Below are 20,083 nucleotides of genomic sequence, written 5' to 3'. Positions count from 1 at the left end.
ATGATGAGCAAGGGCCTCTAAGAGGGTAGTTGAATCTTGGTTATCCATCTCTCCTAGGTGGAAGTTAAAGTCACCCAAGATGGTCATCAAACTCTCAGCTATAAAAGATTCTAGAAGGAGTTTGAGTTAGTTGAGAAAAGGCGATCTAAGACCTGGGAGCCTATAGATCAGCAAAACCCAAACAAGCAGGTCGCTGAGGTGTTGAGTTTAAAGTGAAGGGCTTCACAAGTATGTAGATTGAAGCCTGATTCTATCAGACCTTTAAAATGTGATTTAAAAACAACAGCCAGGCCTCGGCCCTTACGTCCAACCCTGTCCACCCTCTGGATAGAGTAGTTAGTCGCGATTGCGTCTACTAGATAGGATCCAGAAGCGTTATTGGCCCAAGTTTCGGTGATAAGGACCCAATCAGGTTCAAATTCTGCTAACAAGATATCACACTCCAGCTTGTGTTTAATTAAAGGAGAGAGCATTTAGAAGAAAACCATTAAATCCCTCTCCTTCACCAGTGCTGGAGTTTCCAGGGTTAATGGTGGTTTTTCTAACCCTGTGCGGCCTAGAAGGGTTTTGGCATAAAGGCACACATACATTGATGCAGGAGGGGGGCTTCTCACTCTCTCTGATCTTTAGCAGGGTTTCTTTACAGTACCTAAGTCTAGTTACCTGTCCCCTATTACAAAAGCCAGGGTTCCGGGTGCCGGGCACAGTCCGGATTCGGACGGGTGCAGAAGGGCTTGCCTTTGGCGCGCCGTACCCGCTGCGCGAGTCCGCGTACACATGGGGTTTATGTAGGTGTGTCTAGTGAAAACACTAGACCGCTAATGGCAGGGCTCTACCTCCCCGAGACCGGAACCTGGAAGCAGGAAACCCATGGAGAGAAGCGCAGGTGAGTGGGGCAGGTAGAGGACAGTGCAACCAAAGAAAATGAAATAAGCAGTTAAAATGATGTTAAGTATTTTATCACTTAATAAAATTAGCAAACATTAAAAATAACAAGCAGCTGTAAAACTAACAAAGCAGCAATTCCAGGGAGAGATAAAGGCAGAGTTAAAATGTGGAATGTTCAAGTGTACAGGACTGCACAATCTACCGACACATCCGGGTACACATGGGGCTTATGTAGGCATGTCTAGTGAAAACACTAGACGGCAAACTGCAGGGCTTTCCCTCCCCAAGACCCGAAGTGCCTCAGGAGCCTGCTTTCCTCTGCAAAAATCAAGCAGAACTGTTTCAGCCGGACCGGGGAAGTAGTAAACCCACGGAGTGAAGCGCAGGTGAGTTGAGCAGGTAGAGGACAATGGAACCAAAGAAAATGAAATAAGAAGTTAAAATGAAGTTAAAAAAGAATGTTATCACACATTTGAATTAGCACACATTAAAAATAGTAGCAGGGGTAAAGTTAACAAAGCAGCAATTCCGGGGAGAGATATAGGCAGAGTTAAAATGTGAAATATTCAAGTGTACCAGACGGCACAATCTCTTTGCCCACAACACTTCCAAACATGATTCTGATCTTGAAATCTGTGTTCTTTTTCTTGGCCATTTTTAGAGATCAATTAAGGCCTGGAATTAAAGTAACAACAGTAACAGCATCTTCATTCACCAACCTTTGTACAAATGTAACACAATACCACTATAGACATGAGGACATTTTTCATCATGTCTGTATTAATTTACTATGCATACATTTAATATTTCTGTGAACTCAGGTACTTTTGCACAGTACTTCTATAACATGATTATAATAGTCTATACATGTTATGATACATTCATCTACAAAACTGTGCCTAATCAATAAGAGCATTGAATAAAGAAGAACCTAATCAATAATACCTAGACAAATTTGTGCTGAATAATCAACATATACATAAAAATGAATCTTAAACAACGTAAACCGGCTGCAGTTGATCAACATATCATCTTTTTAAGCCTGTCCCCTTGTGTGGGTGTTATTTAGGACCTTATTATGATTTTGGTGATCCATAGGACTTCCAAACCTATGGCAGCAGTCCGACCACTGCCACACTGCGGGTCCACCCACAGTATTATGAAGGTGGCGGTCGGACCACAGGGATCAAGGATTCAACTGGGCCGGCAGTCTTTCACTGGCAGCAATATGCTGGTGGTGCTGCAGCCGGCACACCCGACCATATTCCCAGTTGCCATTTCACTGCCCTTTTCATTGCAGTAAACCCGGCATGAGAAGGGTGGCAGAATGGCAATAAAGGGGGCCCCCTGCCGGCACTGGGTCTAGGCGTGCATACAGGGGGCACATGTAGTGGCCACTCTGGCTGTGGTGGACTGAATGTGAGGCTCTTTTATGAGCCTCACAGACCGCCACTGTTAGACCACCGCAGGGTGGCTTGCCAGACCGGGATTGAAGTCCTAATCTGGTGGGCAGCAGCACAATAGCTTTTGTGGTCCTAGAGCGGACGGCACGTTACACCATCCACTGTAGGGCCGCCAATGTCGCAATTAGGCACTAAGTGCCCTATTACAACTTTGGCACTCCTGAAGTGGTGGTTGCACTGTGCTGTCTTCTGGAGGACGGCCAAAGGTGTGGTGCGCCCGGCCGCCTGATCACAAGTGTAACCTGGTGGGGCAGGTGATGCAGGGACAGTCTTATGACAGGGGTCTGTTAAGCTCACTGGAGAGCCTCACATGTAGATTGCCACCGTAAGAGTGTGAACCACATGCTTCTGCATGGTGTGCAATGCATGCCACACTGTGCAGCAACTTGGGGTGCAATACCAGGGGGGCTCAACATGTGTCACCCTGCATGCACTCCCAGGCCCAGTAACTATGTCTCTGCCGGGTTTTTCATGGCAGGCTCACTGCTATGAAAGGGGCGTGGAAAGCCAACTCAGAATATACTCGGCATTTCGGGCTCCTGACCGCAGTGAAACAACCACACTCGTAATGCTAAAGACGGGCCTGCAGTGTAGCGGTGGTCAAACTGCCACTACAAGTTCGGCAGTCCTAAGGAATACTGTACTCGTAATAAGCCCCTAAGTGTCCATCAGTCTAAAGTCTAGGGCTCAATCCCTTGTTATAATTGCACCCAAATCACTCAGCACAATGCATATGCATTTCTATCTCCCACTAAGACTTAATTCAATCTGATCTTCTTTGGCACCATGCACTTGTGAATATAACATGTATGGACAACCCTTTATCTCTCTCGTTGGTATTTAGAGTCTGTATGCATTCTTTTTTATGGAGGCTTCCTTGAATTCTTCTCTCCTAGACCAAACACACAATTGAGGGACTGCTTCCTCTTTATCCATCATTGAGGATGCTGGAGTAGGAGTGAGATGCCACCAGCTGAAGTTATGTCCAGGAGAGAGGAATTCAAGAAAACAGTTACTCGGCTGAGGACGCTGGAACAAGGGCCTGATGCTACAGGCTGCCCCAGTTTGGAAGCAGGAAAACGGGATTCCTGTGTATGATTTTGTGAATACTATAGGGGAAAGAAGGAAGAAACCCCTCCATGAAAAATAATGATTTCGGACCCTTAATCACTATGAGGAAAAACACAAGCTACCCCAAATAATTGTTTGAAAGCAATTGTCACAATAATATGTTATTCCTTTTAGTCAGGAATAACCTGTAATGGATATTGGGATTGCCCATACAAGTTACGTTCACAAGAGCAAGTCCCTGAGGGAGATCAAAATGCGTAAGTATAGCGTTGGAGTGTTTGGGTGCAATTACAATTTTCTCATTTTGTTCCCAGCCAAAAATGGGTGGACTCTATGTCCGCTTTCTTCAACGATAAAATCAAAACAATGTATTTCTCCTTCCCGGACATTGACCCAAGCCAACACCAGCAAAACAATAGTGCAACTGTGAAACGCCCCCCCCCCCCCCCCCGGCTGCATATAAGGATACTCCTGGTTTAATCAAATTTGACCCTATAACTGTTACCGAAGTACTCGAGGGACTGAGCAAAATAAAATCAGACTCCCCAATGGACACTTTCCCTCCCCGCTACTGCACCAAAATCATGCCACTACTGGCTAACCTTCTTATGAAAATTTTTAACACTTCACTAGAACAAGCAACTGTACAGACAAAATGGAAACATGCGCAAGTTAAGCCAATTTTAAAAAAAAGCTCAAATGACCCGGCCCAAATGATTCATTATCGGCCTATCTCCCACTGCCCTACTTTGGGAAAGTATTGGAATATTTAGTGAACAAGCGGCTTACTGCTTTTATAGAGTTACACGGGATTCTGGATCCCTCCCAATCCGGTTTCCGTGCCGCTCATGGTACAGAGACTGCAGTCCTCGAGATTGTAGATAATATCAGGCTCACGTTGAACACAGGTGAATCAGCAATTCTCATTCTTTTGGACTTGTCCGCGGCATTCAATACCATCTCCCACAACATCTTGAAACATCGATTGTGGGAGATGAGTATCAGAGGTAGGGTCCTTGACTGGCTGGAAAACTATCTCACTGACCGTTTCACCACTGTTCAAGTTGACACCCTGGTCTCCAGTAGTCGCCCGGTTACTCTGGGGGTACCTCAAAGATCAATCCTAAGGCCTTTGCTGTTCAATTTGTATCTTACCCCGTTGGCTAATGTTATCAAATCATATGGCTTTGAAACCGTATTGCATGCCGACGACACCCAATTACTTATCACATGCGGCTCAGACTACTCTGGCAATCGTTCTCGTTTTAAAAACTGCATGATTGATATAAGCAATTGGATGAGTAATAACAAACTCCAATTAAATGGCAGTAAAACTGATATCATCTTGTTTGGCAAGGCAGAGGAATTTTGGTCACAAGATTGGTGGCCTCTGGAATTGGGAGCATGTCCCTCCACAAAATCAGTAATTCATAATCTGGGAATAAAAATAGACCGTGCCCTGTCCAGGAAAAATCATGTCAGCCAGGTATCAGGCGTCTGCTACAGGATTATGTCTAATCTCCGGAAGATCTTCACGTGGCTTCCAACTGAAGCCAGTAAACCTCTGGTGCAGGGCTTGGTCATCAGCCGTCTTGATTACAGCAATGCCCTGTTTGCAGCACTCAATGAGGATCTACTTTCTAAACGTCAGACCCTACAGAACGCTGCGGCCAGATTGACCCTCGACCTCCCTCCCAGAACAGCCTCTGCCCCCGTCTGAAAAAACTCCACTGGCTTCCCATTCGTCAGAGAAGCCACTTTAAGATTTTGAGTCTGACACACGCTATCCTTCACAATACTGGTCCTAAGTATCTCTTAAAGAAACTCAATTGGTAAGTACAGAAAAGACCCCTAAGGTCCAGCAATAAATCCTTTTTGGTCCAGCCATGTGTTTGTACCTCCCGCAACGGCCATGGCTCCTTTTCCTATCTTGCTGCTTTGCTTTGGAATAAATTGCCCAGCATCTTCTATCCATTTCCGAACACAAACTCTTCCGTAAATGTCTCAAAACATGGCTTTTTCCCAACTAACTTCTGCTGTCCCAGGAATACTCACTGACGTCGTCGACTGTTTTTTGCTGCAAGCGCCTTGAGACCTTACGGTGATAAGTTGCGCTCTATAAATACATTTGACGTGACATGACATAACAACTGATTGAGCCCTTGTCGTTGGACTGATGGGCACTTAACACCCACACAAGGGGACATACTTAAACAGATTGTGTTGATCAACTGCAGCCACATGAAGTTGTTTGAGCACTATTTTGTCTATGTATTATTGATTAGTTTCTTTTTTATTAAATGTTCTTATGGATTAGGCACTGTTTCATGTTATGGAAACACTGTACAAGTATACCTGAGTTCACAGAAATATTAAATGTATGCATAGTACATTAATATAGACATGGTGAATAATGTCTTCATGTTTATTTTTATATTGAGTACCACTACCATCATTGTCCTAAATTGGGTCAGGCCCAAATTGGAGTTGATGGAATTAAAGTAACAGTGTTCCATTCTTGAATTGAGAGCTATGTATTTTGTATAAGATATATTTTTTTATACTTCACTGTTGCAATTGTTGTTATTTTTGGATTCCTTTTTACGCTCTACGACCGATTGATAATATGCATAGTACAGCTGCTGTGCTTCACTGCAAAGGAATATGACATTGATTAATTGATGGGCTAGTTCAGTGGTTAATTTGAGCTGTTGTTTGATGCTGGTGCTCAGCACAGGACTTAATTCTCAACATCAGCACATAGGAGAGTACATCACCACAGTATAAAAACCCTGAGGAAAGAAAGAAAGAAAGAAAGAAAGAAAGAAAGAAAGAAAGAAAGAAAGAAAGAAAGAAAGAAAGAAAGAAAGAAAGAAAGAAAGAAAGAAAGAAAGAAAGGAAAGAAAGAAAGGAAAGAAAGAAATCAATCCATTTCCACCAGCAACATCTTCCTGGGCTCTTGCCCCACCCCGCCTATCTCAGAAAACAGAAAATAATCAAACTATTTCAATGACAATTTTGAGTAGCAATCCCTCTCACAGCCTCCCAAATATTAAATAAAGAAAGAGGGCTGATTTATTTTGGCAAATAAGAGCGACAATAGCACAGGAAATTATTGCACTGGATGACTGAAAGTAGCTTACTTTAATTAAGATATCTAACTCAACATTGGCTGGGGAATTAGGAAAAGCAGGCTAACGAAATGCTATACTCTAAGTACAGAGACGTAAAATTCTAGTTTGTCTCTATCATCCCTTTACCAGTATGTAAAACTGAAAAATATCTGTAAGAAATACATTTTTCTAATAGAGTTTCTGTAACAATGATTATATTGTACTAGCAGCCCGTCCCAACCTTGTCCGGGAGCATTCAGGCTTCTACACCCGCCTGCCCCGACATTGCCCAGCAGCCCGTGCCCCCACCCACTCCGTCCCCCGCCTGCCCCGACCCCCGCCTGGCCCGACATTGCCTTTCCTCTTGCTTTCTTTTTTCCTGACTGGCCCGACCTCCGCCTGGAATGTTCCCGCCTGCCCCAACATCGCCTGCTCCGTTCCCCACCTACCCCGATCCCCGCCTGGCCCGACATTGCCTTTCCTCTTGCTTTCTTTTTTCCCGCCTGGCCCGACCCCCGCCTGGAATGTTCCCACCTGCCCCGACATTGGCTTTCCTTACCTCAGCCGCCGCTCTGCTCCTCACCGCCTGTCCGCGAGCCTTACCTGAGCCGCCGCTCTGCTCCTCACTGCCTGTCCGCCGCCGCTCCTCCCCCGCGCCATGTCCGCCTCTCCGCTGCTCCCACCACCGCTGGCCTCACATCACCGCTCCTCCCCCGCGCCATGTCCGCCCCTCCTCGGACGCCTCTCCTCCCCGTGCTGACGTGAGCACGCACGTCGCGTCCGACGCTACTTTGGGAGGACTACTTTGTAAAAAAATATAAATATTGTAAATACCGGTTAATTTTTACATTTATCTAGCCTATAACCATCTACACACCCTGCCGATTTCAACTGTGTATCGGGTGTGTAGATTGGCGCAGTGGTTCCCGAGTTTACCCGCTTCAAAGCCTGAAAGTTTTTCCTTTATTTTAGTAGTATATATTACGTAAGTACTCATAACGTGTTTTCAATGGCCTTTGCCAGTACAACACTACTTTCACGGACGTACATCGCTTTCATTTTGCATCAAGCTCTTAGGAGCACTACAGCGTGCATTTTTTAAAGAATGTTGCTGAGAGTGAGGTTCGAATGATGTGATGGAAGCACTGTGAACTTAATGTCGATGCGCATAAGCATAGGGTGTAGGGAGAGTGTGAGAAATATGTTATTGCTGATAGAGTTGCTTACCAACTTCAGGGGTTGTGTCCACTAGAGTATATAAGTAGAATCAGCAGCATCAAAGATCAAATCCATTGGAGGCAATGTTAAAACACCAAGGGCCTTATTTATGAAGGCCTTGCGCCCCCGGTGCGTCACTTTTAACATGGGAAAAAGTGACGCACCGGCGGCGCAAGCCCTTCATAAATAAGACCCCAAGTGCTTGATGTACGGAGTCTACCCAAAAGTGAAAATGACTTTACATATACCGACTTTTAGTGACAAAAAATGTGGAAATGATCATTGAAGAGGAAAAGAGAGATTAACTGTTTAAAGTGATCACTGCCTTATATTATACCATTCGTCACACCGAATATAATAAGCATTATTTTATACTTGTAAAAAAAACATATTTTGTGGGAGATCGTCTCTGAGTAAAGAAGTTTGCAGCGTATTGGAACTTGCAATGTTTCCTCTAGAATTCCACAAACTTTACAGAAGAAAAATCTTTTAGCATCATATGTCCCCAGCTTTTAAGTGTTTATATGCAGATCTAGAAAGATTGTCTCACCCTTCCTCCTATTTGTCATGTGTTCAGTTCTCTAATCAGTATTGTTTATGGGGCTACTATTCTATGATATCAATGGCCAGTGCCCACAATCATTTGGTTTGACTCCTTGGACTGCAGTAGTTTCACTCTAGATGTTCTCACTAGCTAGGGGTTCGGACATTCTGAGTCTCTGGTATTTGTTTGGTAAAGGGCCTGGTTGAATGCACTTCATATCCTGGCTAAGGATCATCATCTTTATGGTGGCTGGAATAGGAAATCTACTTATAGTTTTCCATAATAGCTAGTTCATTTGAGGTCTTCTTGGTATATGAACCATGTTGTGTTTAGGAAGTTGCAGAAGTAATTGATAGGTACGTGGTAGTGTGTGTTCAAACTAGAACTCCAAAATAACTTCAACAAATGTATGCATTGTGGTGCCAAGTAAATTCCAACAATATTGGTTCGATTCTCTTTTGTAACATTGTACCCATGCTTGTGTGGATTTCCATGCACCCCTAAAGGTGAAAGAAAACCTTATTCCAAAAGCCCTCTGTACGCAACCACAGCAAACAGCTTTTGTCAGGATCTATGTAAGCTTTGTAAATGGCTTAGTAACATGCATTGATAAGTCTACTGGATTGTAGATGTTAATAACAGTAATGCTTGAAAATAAATAATTTGCTGCCAATGTGTTTGATAAAAGCAGTACACCCTGTAGACATTTGAGCAGCCCTCTTTCAGTTGCACTTGACCACTTAGGAAAAATCAGAAAATAGCCCAGATGTCAGGTACACAGTTTGGTTGCTTTTTTCCATTTAGGAATCACAAAACTTGCTATTCTTTGATTAGCAATGTTAGTTTTTAGTTCTTGGCTACAGTCATTCTATTGTTTCCAGTAATTAGCAAATGCATAGTATGTTTTTTTTGTCATCCTGTTACTCTTAAATGGATGACCTTAATGTGTGTCTCTGGTGTCTGCTTTTGACCCAATACATTTTCTCTATATTCATATGTTTCTACTGCCCAGAGCATTTAGGTCTCATGGTGTTCTGATTGAATGGTGTGCATTCTTCCTTTGCTGACTTGATGGGAATCTTTTGTTCATTTTGTATTCAGCACTGCATGGGATTGCATGTGTTTCCTTGCTCTCTCCTTCATTTGTTCCTGCGCTTCCGAAACACATATGCTCCTTTTAGTCTGTCCACCGCCTTCCCACTGCGTGATGCGCGATGTCCTTTTCCAGATCCCATTCACCACCTGATTCCCATTTTCAATATTTTTACATTTATTTTATTTACAATGGCCTGTAAGCTGAAAATTGTCACCGGGCAACTTGTTTCTTTCTTTTTTACACTTGTACGCACGTTCTTTATGTTTTTTTAAACTTTGAATACCATACATATAAGGTTATATGTTGTGTTAGAATAATACTTTTTAACATTTAATTTACGTTTCAAACATGGACATCTGGCGTTGACAAATTTTGTAAAATAAAAATGGCCACATTTCTTCATGGTGGAAGTGTGCACATGCATCACCATGCATGTGCCCAAATTGGTGGCCATTTTATAATGAGTTTTCATTACCAGAAAGCCTGATGCAAAATTATGGTACAGGCGTTGGTTCGGGTGCACATGTATCATAAATCATTCATTCGCTTGCGGCAAGTAAAAAAGCACTAGCAAAGCCAGCAGCTATGCCCTTTGAAGCTGAGCTCACAAAAGACGATGGTGAAGGCTTGCAGAGCGATGCCCAGAAACACTATATGTATGCATTTCTAAAATCACCTTTTGTGTGCTTGATATAATTCCATAAGTGCCCAAGCCAGGGCCCAGACGTGGGCCTCTTGCTCGCTGGGTCATAGGATTCAAACTATATCTTACTGGCGAGGTCTATGAAAATGGTCTGGGGTTGCAAGTGTTCCTTCCTGGAAACAGCCTTCCTTGAGAGTTCGGAGTGGAGAGTTCCCAAGAGGAGCAGAGTCAGTACTGATTTTCATAAAGAGCGTCTCTATCCACTGTGGCACTGTGCATGAAAAACAATATCTGGAATGCTGCCCAGAATGATTGCCATTGTTTTAGACTATCTACAAGCATTCCCCCATCACTTTTTTATGTTTGATTCATGTTGTAAGTGGCCAAGACTATGACCAAGTATAGGCCCCCACCTCGCTGTGCCATAAGATCCAAACGATACCTCACTAACACAGTCTAAAAAAGTCAAAACCAGTTTGGGGTATGCTTGGATTCGCTTCTGGAGAGGACCTTTCTTAGTAGGTCAGGATGGACTTTTCCTATGAGCCTATAAGGAGCAAGGTTAGTACTGATTTGCATAAGTCTGGTGAAAACTGAAGGATGGAACGCTGACCAGAGAGATTGCCTGTGGTTTAGACTGTTTGCGAGTATATCTTCAATACCATTTGTGACTTTTCTTTTAGAGCTGAGACCAAGTACCCTTCAGGCTGCTTGTTTTACAAAGTGAGAGCACTCAGTTTGCAAATTAGATGTAGAGAATGGTACCAAGGTGCTTATTATGGGGTAATATATTTTGCATACTTTGCACACTTCTTAGGCGTATTCTGCTTTTACACAAATATTTGCTCATTTAACACCACTAATGCTGATTCTACAATGTATTTAGAGTTATTAATGCAATCTGATATTTTTTTCTTGCAACTGTGGTAGTTACTTTCCACATTTTGAAAGGTATTTTGACCAATAGTTAAGAAAATTCACCGACATTTTGTCACAATAGTAATTAAATAATAATTTCCTACAGATCAGAAAACATTTATACATCTTTACACAAGCAGTTGTTTGAGTAACAGGGAATTTAGCAATAGTGTGCATCTCTTTTAAAAATATGAGGTAACTAACAATCATTCCCCACACCTTCTGTTTTCGAGCTTAAACACGTGGGTATCAAAGGGTTAAACCAGGACCTATCGATATAAAATACAAATATTAACATTTTTCATTCAGAAAATGCCAATTCATAATTCCTAAAACAAATCTTTTACTTTTTTTTCTCTAAGGTGAGGACCTGATTTCTTCATACATTGTATATGTGAGGACGGGAAATCAGATTTTTTTTTATTAGTCACTAAAATGTTGCAATGTATACCAGTCAATTAGAGATTCAGAAGTTTTTAAACTGTATTGTATGCTATTTCAAATGTTTTTGCAAACTGTAGACTGAAATACATGTATTAGTCCAAAGGTATAAAAGACAGAGAAATCCTGTAAACCGCAGCTAAAGTTTAATATACAGATTATGAGGAACTACCCTGAATAGGGTCACAAGGAAATATATTTTTTTCTAACTGAAGTATTCACATTATTTATGCTTAGATGTGTAAATAAATTAGGGCTTTATGTTACAATCACTGAACACTCTATTTGGTGGAAATCATAACTTGAGTGGAGGTATTTTTCTTAATTTGTTCAGAGCTCTAATATTATTTGTCACGGTGAGGTAAATGATATAACATTGTGAAGAATCACGTGACAATAGTGAAACCGTGTTTATTTATAGTGAAGCACAGAGGTGACCAAAATATTGTATAAAAACAAATTACTTTCAAAACAGGAGCATTTTATATTTGTACTTTTAAGCATAATGCATAATAATTAAGGGCATACATTTCAAATGCCAGTGAGGTGTCTCAACTGAGTCAAATCCGATAAAATGACAGGAACGTGTGACCATTTCAATTATAGTGATGTGTTTATAGAATTGTTCATTGGATCATTCAATTTTTTCTTACTGTTTAATGTTTCTTATAGCCTTTGCCATTGCTGGTTTTGGAACCGATTATGATGTTTAAAGGTGGTGTGTCCTTATACGAAACAAGTTAAATTCAACATTTCGTTTAATCCTCTTCTGCTCACCATGGCTAACTTCTATATCCACAATGTCTCTCTGTAGTCTTTTTTAGGTTGAACATTCGAGACCTATTGTAACTTATGGTGTGGGGTAAAAGCCGAACCCCTGCTGGCCATTTGTTTGTTTCAGTGTCATTTAAAAATCCTCTCCATTTGTTTGTTTCAGTGTCTTTTAAAAATCCTCTCTTACTAGTGGTCAATCCTTCTCTTTGTCCCTCCTGTTTGTCTTTCTGTTCCTCCAACACAGCAGGGACTGTGGACTAAGCATGGGCAAATTTTGCGAATCTCGTGTTCGCGAATTTTGCGGATTTGCGAACTCGCAATCCGCAAAATCCGCGAATTCTCGCAAATTTGCGGATTTTTTTTGTGTTCGCACGGGTTTCTGCCAGTTTGCGAGGGTTTTGTACAATTTCGCAAAACGCGAACTTACCTGTCGGGTCGCAAGTTTCGCAAACTTGTTGTTTCTACGTGTCCAGCCTGTTTGGGACACTCTTCTTCATCACTGCCACTCTCTGTCACCACTGCCACTCTCTGACTACTCATGCCACCCTCTGGCCCACCCATGCCACCCTCTGTTTCATCACAGCACCCTCTGGTTGTCCAGTCAGTGTACATTATTGTGGCAACGCAAGCACACCTTCCCTGCCTCAAGTGACCTGAATTAATTTGGGGCTGATTAATGTGTCACAGAATATTTTTTTAGCTGGCACCTGCTTCCTTAGTGCTTCCTGATTAGTGATCTTTTGCACTTGCTAAGTGCTTTCATTGTTGCAAAATTAGTTACACCTGCCCTGCCCCAACTGACAATAATGAATTAGGGGCTGATTAATGGATTTGAACCTCCAGCCTGGCTCCTGCTTGGCTCCCTTAGCTGTAATCCAGGACCTTTGTGGCATATGTGTAACTATTCTGAGGTTCAGAGCAGGGTCACATAATAGTTGCAACTGGCAACTGAACTCTGGAGGGGCCCCTCAGGAAGCACTACAGGAAATGGCTACTAATGATGAGCCTGAACTTTTGAACCTGTTAAGTAGTTTCAGTTTTGCTAAGATCGTATTTCTGCAATTTTGCGCTTATTCGCGGGGCGCGAAGTTGTACTGGGAAGCCGCGAACTCACGCGAACAGTGCGAGCAAGCCATGAAATCCGCTGCTCGCGGATTTGCGGATTTTGCGGGAGATTCGCGAATCTCGCGGATTGCGAATTTACCGAAAATCCGCAAAATCCACGAGCGAAACGGATTTTCAGCCCATGCTTACTGTGGACCATATGTATCAAGCACTAATGCGTTCGCAAACGCCGAAATACGCAGACTTTCGGCGTTTGCGAACGTATTTTTGCTAAATGGTATGTATCAAAGAAATCTGTGTGCAAAATAAGGAATCGCAACATTTGCGATTCCTTATTTTCCGATTGCATTTAAGAATGCAATGTAAGAAGCATAAAAAAATGCAAATTGGCTTTAAGGAATCGCAAATTACCACCAACTTCACGTTGGTGGTAATTTGCGAATTCCTTGAAAAATTAACTTTTTTGCATTTTTAAAAGTGCAAAGTGAAGCACATAGATGCCCTTAGGGCATGTATGTGCGCCACATGTGCACCCATGCTTATTTCAGGGGTCCTTTGGACACCCCTGCACCCTTTAAATTGCATTCTCAATTTTCAATTCGCTAATTGCTAATAGCAAATTGAGAATGTCTTCCCATTTATTCCTATGGGCCTCTAGGCCCATTGGAATGAATGGGGAGGTATTCACTAATTGCGAATCGCAATTTGCGAATCGCAATTAAGGAATATGTAGGATTTGCCAAATGTATTGCAAATCCTACGTACATAGCATTTTGCGATTCTCAAATAGCGATTCGCAAAAAATCGCTATTTGGGAATCGCAAAATGACTTCTTGATACATATGGCCCTAAGTACTGTATTATTGCACTTTAGTCGTGTATTTGTAGTTTGGGGACATTTTTATTCTCTCCTTTTCTGCTCGTCTTCGTGTTTACCTGTGTTCAGCTCGGCACCCGTAACTGGTCGCATTTTCAAGGAGCTTTCCTCCCTTTCATGTGGCTGCCTGCCCGTGCCACTCCCCCTTGTTGGTTTCAGGGTTAGTTTGCTTTTTTATCCTTTCTGTGCATGCTGCATTAGTAATTACAGCTTTTTTAAAGCGCACAGCTACCTCCGAAGAGATGTCCCGGCCCTGGGGGCCATCGGGAAGATTAAGAGAGTTATTGCCCAGAGTCACATGTTGCCAGGCTAACCTACTGTCGGGGATCGAACCGTGAACCCCGTGGTCCGGAGTCAGGTACCCTGGCCGCTGCACCACACCTCTTCCTTCCTCTAAGACCTTCGTGCTGTTGCTCATCCTCTTTCCCTGTGCACTTAGTTGCTTGTGTTTGGTCCCTCAGCTCTAATCCATGAAGCCCTAGTTTAGTCCTTCCTCCCTCCCATGTTATACGGCCTCTTCTCCGCCATGTTGTTAGTTACAGATACACATACCCGTGGTCGTCTTGGAGGCTCGCTGATGTGTCGGAGGCGTTAAGAGCAGGAACGGTAGAGGAGGCAGCGAGCTGCACCCCAGAGCAGGAGTATGAGCCTACGCCCCGGCCAACGCCGGTCTCGCTCCAGTGTCCCCTGCTGGGACCAGCTCAGCCGGCATCAGGCAGACTGTAAGTGAAGCATCGGGTGAGTGCAGCCAGTGAGGAACAGTGCCTAGGAGGACAGGGAGGCTCTCCTGTTGAGGGGGCTGGGGTGGAGCAGAGTGTGCAAACATGTACTGGGGACCGCTCTAGGTTTTCCGGTTAGTTCAACTGATTTGATGTGTTGTTTTGCAGGTGGACTGTGTGTCGTGGGGTTCAGAAGGCAGCTGGAGTGTATGTCGGGATTTTTTGTTTCAGTGCTGGTGGGCGCGTGCATGTGGTATTCGCATACTTGGGGTGGTGGTCATACTAGGGCTGGTGGTTGTGCATCAGGGAGGGATTGCTGGTTGTTTGTTCCTGTGATTTTGGCTGAGCTTGGTTGTTGGTGCATCAATGTACTTTGAAGTAAAATGCTTATGTTTTAATATTGCGAGTTAGTACTGGTGCATGCCCTGTTGCCTGTTTGGCAGTACTTTCTATTTTGGCAGGGAAGGAAATTCACACAAAGAAATGTTATATTTGCTCAGAATCAAAAGTGCTATCAGTCCAACAAGTGTGTTTATGGCAAGAGATGTTGGTTTAGGGGTAACGGGGAGTTGTGGTTGCATATGTGGCAGTTTGGTAACTTGTATTATAAATGTGTGGTGTATACAAGATCGTATTTGTGCTTTTCAGGAGTTTTATAGACTGGTGGTTGTTTGGGCGGGTTTGTCGTGATTGGACTGATGGTTATTCATGTAGCTAAAGGGACTTCTGTCTTGAGATAGTACACTCTGTGGAAAATAGAGTTTGCAAGAAGTTTCACATGTGTGGTGTTATGTTTAAAAGACAAAATATTGTATTTGGATTTGAGGTTCCGTGACAATTGTAAGTGGTGTTTTCGACTCGCACGAATATGGTCGAGTCTGGTATCTATGAACCGCAAATGACGAGTTTAGTAAGTGTGCGCAGTTTCGCTGTGCTAACTTAAACCGTTCGTTTGTTATGTGGGTTTTTCATCTGTACCCACGGGTTCCATCTTAGATACGGCATCCATTTTGTCTCTTGCCCTCAAGTAGCCAGCGAACGGACGTTGTCCGCTTCGCGACCCTGGGACTCCCAAGATATTTGCGGAAGACACATGTTCTTTGTGAGTGTCTTTATGACGAGGGGGTTGCTACTGTAAGGCAGATGGCGCCGCTCGAGGCTCATCTTGCCGCACGGACTTATTGTCTCAGCCGTGCATCTCATTAGGCACGTCCCTTTGATGCCTGTATCTCGTGTTTCCCGATACCTCCCCTTTTACACCCTTTCCGATCTCCCCACTGTCTCCGTCTTCCTCTGCACCTGTCTTTGTTCCTATTTCGATCTGTTTTACTGCTGATTGGAATTTGCTAATGGTGGGAAGATGGTTTTTACAGTTGGGAACCGCCAAATGTTTCCGCACTTATGTTCCGGACCTCATGTGTTTCAAAGTGACCAAAGCGACCCCTCTGGGGGATAATGGTGGGAACCGGGTTGTAAACTTTTGTGTTCAATGTAATCCTATGGGTAAAAACTGTATAAAAGGAGCGATCCACAGAACCAATTTGAAGCAGTCTCCCCAAGTTGCACGCTGTGTACTTGTCGTGATCTCTGTGTTCCCTGCAGCAAATAAACCTTGAATCTTTGACGTCGAAGGAAGTGTCCCGTGTCTCTGTGATTCGTACGCCGGAGCAGGTTACCCACGAAGGTTTCAGGTGTTGTGCCCTGGCACCGCTGGGTCTTAAAGAACCCAGTCCTTCAGTTGGCGCCCAACGTGGGGCTGCATCAGTGGTACCGGTCCAAGCCCGACGATCGTGAGGAACTTCGTGTGAAATCTCCGAGGGAAGGTGCACTCCGCTTCATCGATCCTGTTGTCGAAATAAGTGGCCCGAAGACTTTTCCCGCGAAGATTCCCGCCTCCGGACGGCTGCGACGGACTGCTGCCCTGACTGTAGACCTGTTTTGGCGCCTGGCGTAGACCTTGGTATAGCGAGACGATTGACGGGCCTTCCTGGTGACGCCATCGATTTTTGAGTTAAGTATTTGTGGGTCGCTCCCATAGTTCTTGGTTGTTGACACTTTAGCGAGTGTTTTTGTTGTTAGCGCTGTGTGAGTGTTTTTGTCGGTGACACTTTGCTAGCGTACTTTGTTGTGTTGTTTGACGACTGCAGCCGCCAAAAACCGAGGGTTTTGTTCTTTGCTGGGACTTGGTAAATCCCGTAACCCTTGAAGTTTGTGAAACTCGGCTAGTGTGCAAGATGCCTGGTCGCAGTACTTTGTTTAGTTGTTTCAGGCCTTGTGGTACGGATTCCCGACTGGAGGACTCGTGTCCGATACCTCCGGTTGGAACTCCCACGTATGAGCTCTATAGTAAGCATGGGCTAGGCCCAGTTACCTTTAACGATTACTGGATTAAATATACGAAAAAGGACGGCGACCTTCGTTGGCCACCTCATGGTAGCTTCGAAGCTCCGATCTTAGATAATCTAGAGATTAAATTGTTCGAAAGAAAGTCAAGGCCGGCCATGTTTGATGCCTTTCGGTTGTGGCGCAAAGAAGCCCGACAGAAAGAAATCAGACAGACTAAACGTAGTCAGCGAGATAATGTTGCTACTATAGTGAAGAAAGCAGAGCAATTTCAGCGAGATAAGGAGGTTAAGGATAAGGAAGTGTTTGACCGATTACAGCGTATGACTGTAGATAAATGTTACCCCGCTTTACCAACGGAGTCGGAAAGGAAGGAAGAGCCAGTTGAGGATCCCTTAATGTCTTATCTTATGAAGTCGCCACCTCCGTACGTACAGGGTACCGCAGCTCCTGTGGCCCCTGCCGTACCTGTTCTTCCGCCTATTCCTCCTCCGCCTGTTCCTCAACCTGCACCCGTTCTTCCGACTGTTCCTGCTTCTTTGTCTGTTTCTATTCCTACTGCTCCTCCGCTTCCACATACTCCTGTTCCCGCTACTGCTCTTGCCACTGCTCCTGTTTTGTTAACCCCTGCTGTTGCTACCGTTTCTACTCCTTCTCTTGTTAGCCCTGTGTCTTATTCGTCTCCCTCTACTCGTAGTCGCAATTCTCCTCTTGCGGCTAGCTTCTTTCATTCGCTCGGACCTGTTCATGGGTCCGCTGGTTCCGATGGTCCTCAGAGACGTAGTCAGCTTCCTGGAAATAGAGAACGCGTTGCGCTATATAATATGGCGATGGGTTGGATGGTAAATCCTCAGAGAAGTCCACCCCGTGTTGTCCTCGAAACGTTTTGTCAATTTAATATGCCAACACAGAGATATGTGTTTAACGAAATGTGTAAGTTCCTTTATGATCAAATAGCGGCTGATGCACCTGACGAGGTGCTCACCGCTCTGTCTGATCTCCAGCTTCAGTTCGCAAATGGGCTGATAGTGGATACCAATGTTCGACGTGCTGTTGAACGATTGCTATCTCTTCGTCCGGCTCCCATCCCTCATGCATTGTTCGTTGAGGATATTGAAAAACAACCAGACGAGTCTGGCCAATACCCTATGCGTGAAGTCCCGCCGGTTTGGATACCAGCTAATCCTAATGCTCAACCTCCGACATTGGCGCACTTCCAGAGAATATGGATACATCTCCCATGGAAGCGCTCGGAAGTGTTGCAGGTGAAGCAATCTTTGCCTGACCCACGCAAGAATCCTACAGGGTATTACAAAGAATTATCACAGCTTGTAGATGCTACGGTAATGAATCTTGCCGATATCGATATGTTGTTTGGCAATGTCGTACCGCAACCGGTATGGGCAAAGATTCGACAGGAAAATCACCCGGCTGAATTAGGTGGTGCTTGGGCTGCCATTGTAGCGGCAGACGCCGGACAAGTAGCTGCTACTAAACCCGATCAGCTGATTCTCGACCTTCCTCAAAGGATTATTACGCTAATGAAAACTCTTATGCCCGCTATGAAGGTGAACTGGGACAAGTTGTCAGCCTGTAAGCAGAAGAAAGATGAGAGTGTATCAGACTTCTTTACGAGGTTTGAGGAGGCATTCATCGACCATAGTGGTCAGGATATGGGCACGGAGGGTGGTCAAAGGTTGTTTGTGGATAAATTTGTTTCAAATTTATTGCCCGATTTGAGCAATAAATTGAGAAATTCGGAAAGTGCATGGGCCGTTTCTACTTCGGCTCAGATATTGGCTACGGCACAATACTATGAGAATAGAGAGAAAGAAGAGATTGACCGTGCTGATAAAAAGACGAAAGAGCTCAAAACTAAAGTGTTGTTGCAACAAGCGTATCCTCCGCGGTCAAATCAGAATAATTCGCAACAGAATAGATCACAGACACAATCGAACAGATCCCAAACTCGTAATGACTCCTCCTCCCAAAGATCCTCGTTAGGGTACAATCAATGTGCTTATTGTAGACAGGAGGGACACATTAAATTCAATTGCCCTGTTTTAAACGAACGTAATAGTGGTAACTCATCTAGAGGAGGTCGTGGTGGTTCACAGCAAACATCACGTGGTAGAGGTCGTGGTGCTCAGAACGATCGCTCAGATAACTCATCCACTTCTAATAATTGTTTCGATCAACGTGGATCATCGCAAGGACGATCTGCGCAGTACAATGTAGACGATTATTACGTCGATCAGGGGACTGACGACAGTAATTACTAGGACAGCCATAGACAAGGAGAGGGAGTGGTATCAGTTCCGGTTGATCAGAGAGGGCCTTACGTCGCAGTTGCTACATCGGGCGTCGTTGAGCCTTTTCTGTTGGACACTGGTGCAGCGAAAAGTTCTATCATGTATTCGAAACTCCCTGGCGCACCTTTGTCTGGCTTAACAAATGTTTCCGTTGGATTCTCTGGCGCCCCTGTTAGCAATCCAGTTTCGCGCCCTTTGCCCCTTCAAATTGGGCCACGTGAGCTAGAAGCTCCGTTGATTTTAACCACGGGTTGTGGCGAAAATCTTTTGGGCCTGGATTTGCTTAAACGTTTGTACGCAACTCTGTATTGTTCTCCTGCGGGTGTAAAGCTTACGTTAGGAGAGAGGGTAGTCTCTCCCATGTATTTGTCCCTCGATAAGCTCCCACCGGAATTGAGTTCTCTACCTACGTCTTTGTGGGCAACAGGTCCAAATGACGTGGGCCTGCTTGATATCTCCCCTTATGTTGTTCAGTTGAAATCTAATGTGCGGCTGCCACGTATTCCCCAATATCGTATCTCACTTGATGGTGAACGAGCACTGTTGGCGATCATCTATGATTTGATCGAGAAAGATGTTATTGAAGAGACTCGGGGAA

This window comes from Lissotriton vulgaris, chromosome 11, assembly GCF_964263255.1.
Source record: "Lissotriton vulgaris chromosome 11, aLisVul1.2, whole genome shotgun sequence".
NCBI lineage: Eukaryota > Metazoa > Chordata > Amphibia > Caudata > Salamandridae > Lissotriton > Lissotriton vulgaris.
The sequence above is the reverse complement of the archived record's forward strand: the minus strand, read 5'-3'. Positions refer to the sequence as shown.